Source organism: Taudactylus pleione, unplaced genomic scaffold, assembly GCF_031769625.1.
Source record: "Taudactylus pleione unplaced genomic scaffold, aTauple2 ptg003040l, whole genome shotgun sequence".
Lineage (NCBI taxonomy): Eukaryota > Metazoa > Chordata > Amphibia > Anura > Myobatrachidae > Taudactylus > Taudactylus pleione.
Window position 1 is genome coordinate 14,803 of NW_028287404.1, and position 9,682 is coordinate 24,484.

The 9,682-nt window shown below is 39.1% G+C and overlaps 1 long non-coding RNA gene across 1 annotated transcript; it reads right to left on the bottom strand.

Annotated features, from left to right (window-relative positions):
- Positions 1 to 939: 939 nt before the first annotated feature.
- LOC148430951 (uncharacterized) lies at positions 940 to 2,333 on the bottom strand. Its single transcript, XR_015877320.1, has 2 exons — positions 2,111 to 2,333; positions 940 to 1,440 (listed from the first exon to the last, which is right to left on the bottom strand). It is a non-coding gene; the product is annotated as an uncharacterized LOC148430951 (long non-coding RNA).
- Positions 2,334 to 9,682: the final 7,349 nt, after the last annotated feature.

The window sequence follows — 9,682 nt, forward strand, 5'->3', positions numbered from 1 at the left end:
AGATGGCCCTGACCAAATGAGCTTGCATTTTGTAGTAGAACATTTGTAGCAGGACAAAAACCGTGGCTAATGTAAGGCAAAAGCATCATCAGCTACACATTTTTAAAAGTAGCCATAAGTGACTGACATTTTTGCAAAGGCCCTAGGGGATGTCACGAATGACAGTGGAAGGAGACATGGAAAACCACTAGTCATTGAAGTCCTCCAAGACCGGCTTATGCTGCTAGTAACTTTATTTTTGCTTAGTAATCTAGGTATTAGAAAAGATTAGTAACAGTTTACTTAAAACAGTTTTTTACATTGAATTACCCTAATTAGTACAAATCTGTGTTTTGTGTGATACGAATTAAACTGGTGCTGCTAGCTAGATTTTTCTGAGAAAGAAAAGGACTACAATATTGTGTTTTGTAATCAATTAGTTTATGAAGAAGAGTAGTTTATATGTAAACTGACCTAACTTTGGGATCCTGAGTTTAGAATTAAATTTGATTTAGATTAAATCTTGTTTCAATGAACTATATTACATGGGGGAATGCACTGAAATACCATTGTTTAATGCAGAAAAAAGAGAAACTGAATAACTATGGATACACTTTAAAGAGAAATAACACATTTAAACAAAAAAGTAAATATTAAAACTTATTACAAGAAACCTCTGAGTGTGTTATGGAGCTCCAAAATGTGCTAAACATTAAGTAAAAAGTGATTAAATTTCTCAAATTTTTAGACAACCTTCCTAAAGAACTTTGGTCCCTGGATGTTGCATCTCAGGAGTAATTACCTACAGGTACAGTCTTCTTCTCCCAGCAAAAATGAGGTCTCTATATTGCCAGGATATAGACGCATAGAAAACCCTTAAGAAGTACTTTGTTAAATAATAAAAAAAAACAGCATATATCGATGAAGATCTTGATAAAGCAAAATATTAATTACATAGTCTTTTGTGGTAAAGCAAATATAATTTATTTAGGGAAACATTTCCACTTTTCTGCAGAGTGACACAGAGTAATGAGAAGTAAATTAGATCTCTGAATTTGTCACAGAAAGACAGAGCATCTTATACACATGATTACAGAATCATTTACAGATAGAAGTTTACAGGAACAGTATAATACAGGTATTTCATTGGATAATGTAGAGAAAAGTGTGAAGCACAGTATAGTCACAGGGAGGGGGGGATAGGGCAATATCAGATGAGGTTTTCATGATCTTGGAGCAATATCAGACATTAAACGGTTCGGACAGAGTGACATCCAACATATAACATGATGTTAGGTCTGAACGTAAACAAATTAGAACAAGGCTGATGTTGGTCATGTTGCAGGATGTGTGGCGCCATCAAAGACATAGTTCATGAGATTTCTCTTTATATCCACATTCTCCCTTCTCAGCACTTATTGTGGTTATCTCATCATCACTTTGGGTCACTGAAGAGTTTAGCTGCAGAACAAACATCAACAATTTAATCAAGCAATATATACACCATTTTTATTTAACTCCATCAATCTATACATGCGCCAAGAGATCTACAGACCTAACAAGTTGTAGTTGATCACAAAATGTTTCACACAATGTAATTTACTATGTAAGGAAATGCATTCTTACAAACCATTGGCTTGACAACTGCAAATAATGACCCCATGTGAGCTAATAAACTTGTACTTCCTACTGCAATGTATTTGCAAGAATGAAATCTGCACGACTATGATTGAAGACACCAGTTTCCTCTTGTAACATTGAAGCAAACCATTTTCTTTCACGTATCCAAAACCCTCAATGTTCATTAGAGTAGCTGCTCAAGTGAGAAGTGCAGAAATTCTAGGAAGTAAAGAAAATGTATACTCAAAACAAACCTGCCAACTGTAAATAGGGACAATGAGAGACAAAAAAGTTACAATCAACAATAAACTATGAAGACATGAAAAAAAAATGAAAGAAGGATATGAGAGTGACAACCACAAAGCACCATACTGTAGGATGACATGTCGCACGGCACCTTACGTCACAGCACCTCACAGCATAAAGCCAAAGTAGTTTTATAGAGAATGAAAATATAGTTTGTATTGTTGGATGTAACCTATTAAGATATTAAAGCAAGCCAATTACTTACAATGAATACAGGATATCATTGCCTCTGGATAGTCGTCAGTAAGCGTCTTGTCTGGTATCTTCATAGGCTCAATAGTCTGCAGCACTGTATCCTGATAAACTCCTGTAATGTCCACCACAAAGCCATCTATAATATCCAAGCTGTTTGAAGACACTGGTTTCCGCTTGTACCACTGCCAATGGATGAAGCAAATCATTTTCTTTAAGGTATCCAAAAACCTCAATGTTCATTAGAGTAGCTGCTGGAATGAGAAGTGCAGTAATTCTAGGAGGTAAAGAAAGTTTCTACTGAAAATATAACACTGCCAATTGTAAATAATTGGTACAACACCCTACAGGCAGGAAATATACAGCATTATGACACGCCACACCATACTAAGTTTTAGGGGCAATAAATATAGTTTGTATTTGTTAAGTGTAACCTATTAATATATTACCTAAAAGCAAGCGGGATATGCTACTAACAGGAAGCAACCATACTATAGAATGCCACTCCATACGGAACAGCACCACATAGCATGATGCTATACTAACAGTTAAGGACAATTAAACTAGGTTAAATTCAATAATATATACTATTACGATTATAACTAAAAGCAACCATAATTTATAATGCCACTCCATACGCTGCCTAAAGGTGCGTATCCACTACCAGACATGGAAATGACAGCACGATTACGACATTGTAATCGTGATGTCGTTTCCATGTCTGTAATGTGCCTACACTGAACGTTCAGTGTAGCACACACATTCATCATCGCCGTACATGCGGAACCTAACGTGATTGTCAGGTTGACCAGCATGTACGGGCGATGATAGATGTCGGAACCGACCTGCGGGCGCACGCATCACTGGTAGTTTGACCAAAATGTGCACGATACATGTGCGATTTAAATTGCAATGTGGATACGCACCATTACGGAACAGCACCACACATGCTGTATAACAGTTTTAAGGACACAAACTAGGTTAAATGCAATAATGCATAGTATTAAAAATACTAACTAAAAACAACCATACTTTATGCCACTCCATACGGAACAGCACTACACAGCATGATGCTATTTAAACTTTTAAGGACAATTACACTAGGTTAAATGCAATAATGTAAACTATGAAGATACTAAAAGCAAGCAAAATATTCAACAGGAAGCATCCATACTATATAATGCCACTCCATACGGTGCCTTACAGAACAGCACTACACAGCATGATGCTATACTAACAGTCGGTAGAACAATTACACTAGGTTAAATGCAATAATGCATACTATTAAGATACTAAAAGCAAGCATCCATACTATATAATGCCACTCCATACGGTGCCTTACGGAACAGCACTACACAGCATGATGCTATACTAACAGTCGGTAGAACAATTACACTAGGTTAAATGCAATAATGCATACTATTAAGATACTAAAAGCAAGCAAAATATTCAACAGGAAGCATCCATACTATATAATGCCACTCCATACGGTGCCTTACGGAACAGCACTACACAGCATGATGCTATACTAACAGTTAGTAGAACAATTACACTAGGTTAAATGCAATAATGCATACTATTAAGATACTAAAAGCAAGCAAAATATTCAACAGGAAGCATCCATACTATATAATGCCACTCCATACGGTGCCTTACAGAACAGCACTACACAGCATGATGCTATACTAACAGTTAGTAGAACAATTACACTAGGTTAAATGCAATAATGCATACTATTAAGATACTAAAAGCAAGCATCCATACTATATAATGCCACTCCATACGGTGCCTTACAGAACAGCACCACACAGTATGATGCCATTTTAAGTTTTAAGGATAATTAAATTAGGTTAAACTAAACAATACAGACTATTAGGATATTAAAACAAGCATTACCTGGGCATGGAAGTTCGTAAGAATCTTGTCTGGTAGCTTTAGAAACTCAATAGTCTGCAGCACTGTATCCTGATGGCCTCTTGATATGGCCACACACAAACCAGTCTATAATATCCACCATGTTTGAAGACACCAGTTTCCCCTTGTAACATTGAAGCAAACCATTTTCTTTCACGTATCCAAAACCCTCAATGTTCATTAGAGTAGCTGCTCAAGTGAGAAGTGCAGAAATTCTAGGAAGTAAAGAAAATGTATACTCAAAACAAACCTGCCAACTGTAAATAGGGACAATGAGAGACAAAAAGGTTACAATCAACAATAAACTATGAAGACATGAAAAAAAAATGAAAGAAGGATATGAGAGTGACAACCACAAAGCACCATACTGTAGGATGACATGTCGCACGGCACCTTACGGCACAACACCACACAGCACAGCACCTCACAGCATCTCTCAGCATGACGAAGATATACAGAACTGGAGTCTTAGCCGTGAAGATCTGCAACCGTTCGTAGCGGAACTCAGTCCTGGAACCAACTACTGGGAACGCAGACTAACACTGCTATAGAGACTCACTGCTGCATAGACCGGAACCATCGAATCGCAACATTTGAGAGAAAAGAAGACATTAAAGAAAAAGAAAGAAGGATATGAGAGTGATAACCACAAAGCACCATACTGTAGGATGACATGTCGCACGGCACCTTACGGCACAACACCACACAGCACAGCACCTCACAGCATCTCTCAGCATGACGAAGATATACAGAACTGGAGTCTTAGCCGTGAAGATCTGCAACCGTTCGTAGCGGAACTCAGTCCTGGAACCAACTACTGGGAACGCAGACTAACACTGCTATAGAGACTCACTGCTGCATAGACCGGAACCATCGAATCGCAACATTTGAGAGAAAAGAAGACATTAAAGAAAAAGAAAGAAGGATATGAGAGTGATAACCACAAAGCACCATACTGTAGGATGACATGTCGCACGGCACCTTACGACACAACACCTCACAGCACAGCACCTCACAGCATCTCTCAGCATGACGAAGATATGCAGAACTGGAGTCTTAACCGTGAAGGTCTGCAACCGTTCGTAGCGGAACTCAGTTCTGGAACCAACTACTGGGAATGCAGACTAACACTGCTATAGAGACTCAATGCTGCATAGACCGGAACCATCGAATCGCAACATTTGAGAGAAAAGAAGACATTAAAGAAAAAGAAAGAAGGATATGAGAGTGACAACCACAAAGCACCATACTGTAGGATGACATGTCGCACGGCACCTTACGGCACAACACCACACAGCACAGCACCTCACAGCATCTCTCAGCATGACGAAGATATACAGAACTGGAGTCTTAGCCGTGAAGGTCTGCAACCGTTCGTAGCGGAACTCAGTCCTGGAACCAACTACTGGGAACGCAGACTAACACTGCTATAGAGACTCACTGCTGCATAGACCGGAACCATCGAATCGCAACATTTGAGAGAAAAGAAGACATTAAAGAAAAAGAAAGAAGGATATGAGAGTGATAACCACAAAGCACCATACTGTAGGATGACATGTCGCACGGCACCTTACGTCACAGCACCTCACAGCATAAAGCCAAAGTAGTTTTATAGAGAATGAAAATATAGTTTGTATTGTTGGATGTAACCTATTAAGATATTAAAGCAAGCCAATTACTTACAATGAATACAGGATATCATTGCCTCTGGATAGTCGTCAGTAAGCGTCTTGTCTGGTAGCTTCATAGGCTCAATAGTCTGCAGCACTGTATCCTGATAAACTCCTGTAATGTCCACCACAAAGCCATCTATAATATCCAAGCTGTTTGAAGACACTGATTTCCGCTTGTACCACTGCCAATGGATGAAGCAAATCATTTTCTTTAAGGTATCCAAAAACCTCAATGTTCATTAGAGTAGCTGCTGGAATGAGAAGTGCAGTAATTCTAGGAGGTAAAGAAAGTTTCTACTGAAAATATAACACTGCCAATTGTAAATAATTGGTACAACACCCTACAGGCAGGAAATATACAGCATTATGACACGCCACACCATACTAAGTTTTAGGGGCAATAAATATAGTTTGTATTTGTTAAGTGTAACCTATTAATATATTACCTAAAAGCAAGCGGGATATGCTACTAACAGGAAGCAACCATACTATAGAATGCCACTCCATACGGAACAGCACCACATAGCATGATGCTATACTAACAGTTAAGGACAATTAAACTAGGTTAAATTCAATAATATATACTATTACGATTATAACTAAAAGCAACCATAATTTATAATGCCACTCCATACGCTGCCTAAAGGTGCGTATCCACTACCAGACATGGAAATGACAGCACGATTACGACATTGTAATCGTGATGTCGTTTCCATGTCTGTAATGTGCCTACACTGAACGTTCAGTGTAGCACACACATTCATCATCGCCGTACATGCGGAACCTGACGTGATTGTCAGGTTGACCAGCATGTACGGGCGATGATAGATGTCGGAACCGACCTGCGGGCGCACGCATCACTGGTAGTTTGACCAAAATGTGCACGATACATGTGCGATTTAAATTGCAATGTGGATACGCACCATTACGGAACAGCACCACACATGCTGTATAACAGTTTTAAGGACACAAACTAGGTTAAATGCAATAATGCATAGTATTAAAAATACTAACTAAAAACAACCATACTTTATGCCACTCCATACGGAACAGCACTACACAGCATGATGCTATTTAAACTTTTAAGGACAATTACACTAGGTTAAATGCAATAATGTAAACTATGAGATACTAAAAGCAAGCAAAAATATGCAAAAGGAAGCATCCATACTATATAATGCCACTCCATACGGTGCCTTACGGAACAGCACTACACAGCATGATGCTATACTAACAGTTGGTAGAACAATTACACTAGGTTAAATGCAATAATGCATACTATTAAGATACTAAAAGCAAGCATCCATACTATATAATGCCACTCCATACGGTGCCTTACGGAACAGCACTACACAGCATGATGCTATACTAACAGTTGGTAGAACAATTACACTAGGTTAAATGCAATAATGCATACTATTAAGATACTAAAAGCAAGCATCCATACTATATAATACCACTCCATACGGTGCCTTACGGAACAGCACTACACAGCATGATGCTATACTAACAGTTGGTAGAACAATTACACTAGGTTAAATGCAATAATGCATACTATTAAGATACTAAAAGCAAGCATCCATACTATATAATGCCACTCCATACGGTGCCTTACGGAACAGCACTACACAGCATGATGCTATACTAACAGTTGGTAGAACAATTACACTAGGTTAAATGCAATAATGCATACTATTAAGATACTAAAAGCAAGCATCCATACTATATAATGCCACTCCATACGGTGCCTTACGGAACAGCATTACACAGCATGATGCTATACTAACAGTTGGTAGAACAATTACACTAGGTTAAATGCAATAATGCATACTATTAAGATACTAAAAGCAAGCAAAATATTCAACAGGAAGCATCCATACTATATAATGCCACTCCATACGGTGCCTTACGGAACAGCACTACACAGCATGATGCTATACTAACAGTTGGTAGAACAATTACACTAGGTTAAATGCAATAATGCATACTATTAAGATACTAAAAGCAAGCATCCATACTATATAATGCCACTCCATACGGTGCCTTACGGAACAGCACTACACAGCATGATGCTATACTAACAGTTGGTAGAACAATTACACTAGGTTAAATGCAATAATGCATACCATTAAGATACTAAAAGCAAGCATCCATACTATATAATGCCACTCCATACGGTGCCTTACGGAACAGCACTACACAGCATGATGCTATACTAACAGTTAGTAGAACAATTACACTAGGTTAAATGCAATAATGCATACTATTAAGATACTAAAAGCAAGCATCCATACTATATAATGCCACTCCATACGGTGCCTTACAGAACAGCACCACACAGTATGATGCCATTTTAAGTTTTAAGGATAATTAAATTAGGTTAAACTAAACAATACAGACTATTAGGATATTAAAACAAGCATTACCTGGGCATGGAAGTTCGTAAGAATCTTGTCTGGTAGCTTTAGAAACTCAATAGTCTGCAGCACTGTATCCTGATGGCCTCTTGATATGGCCACACACAAACCAGTCTATAATATCCACCATGTTTGAAGACACCAGTTTCCCCTTGTAACATTGAAGCAAACCATTTTCTTTCACGTATCCAAAACCCTCAATGTTCATTAGAGTAGCTGCTCAAGTGAGAAGTGCAGAAATTCTAGGAAGTAAAGAAAATGTATACTCAAAACAAACCTGCCAACTGTAAATAGGGACAATGAGAGACAAAAAGGTTACAATCAACAATAAACTATGAAGACATGAAAAAAAAATGAAAGAAGGATATGAGAGTGACAACCACAAAGCACCATACTGTAGGATGACATGTCGCACGGCACCTTACGACACAACACCTCACAGCACAGCACCTCACAGCATCTCTCAGCATGACGAAGATATACAGAACTGGAGTCTTAGCCGTGAAGGTCTGCAACCGTTCGTAGCGGAACTCAGTTCTGGAACCAACTACTGGGAATGCAGACTAACACTGCTATAGAGACTCAATGCTGCATAGACCGGAACCATCGAATCGCAACATTTGAGAGAAAAGAAGACATTAAAGAAAAAGAAAGAAGGATATGAGAGTGATAACCACAAAGCACCATACTGTAGGATGACATGTCGCACGGCACCTTACGACACAACACCTCACAGCACAGCACCTCACAGCATCTCTCAGCATGACGAAGATATGCAGAACTGGAGTCTTAACCGTGAAGGTCTGCAACCGTTCGTAGCGGAACTCAGTTCTGGAACCAACTACTGGGAATGCAGACTAACACTGCTATAGAGACTCAATGCTGCATAGACCGGAACCATCGAATCGCAACATTTGAGAGAAAAGAAGACATTAAAGAAAAAGAAAGAAGGATATGAGAGTGATAACCACAAAGCACCATACTGTAGGATGACATGTCGCACGGCACCTTACGACACAACACCTCACAGCACAGCACCTCACAGCATCTCTCAGCATGACGAAGATATGCAGAACTGGAGTCTTAACCGTGAAGGTCTGCAACCGTTCGTAGCGGAACTCAGTTCTGGAACCAACTACTGGGAATGCAGACTAACACTGCTATAGAGACTCACTGCTGCATAGACCGGAACCATCGAATCGCAACATTTGAGAGAAAAGAAGACATTAAAGAAAAAGAAAGAAGGATATGAGAGTGATAACCACAAAGCACCATACTGTAGGATGACATGTCGCACGGCACCTTACGACACAACACCTCACAGCACAGCACCTCACAGCATCTCTCAGCATGACGAAGATATGCAGAACTGGAGTCTTAACCGTGAAGGTCTGCAACCGTTCGTAGCGGAACTCAGTTCTGGAACCAACTACTGGGAATGCAGACTAACACTGCTATAGAGAGTCAATGCTGCATAGACCGGAACCATCGAATCGCAACATTTGAGAGAAAAGAAGACATTAAAGAAAAAGAAAGAAGGATATGAGAGTGACAACCACAAAGCACCATACTGTAGGATGA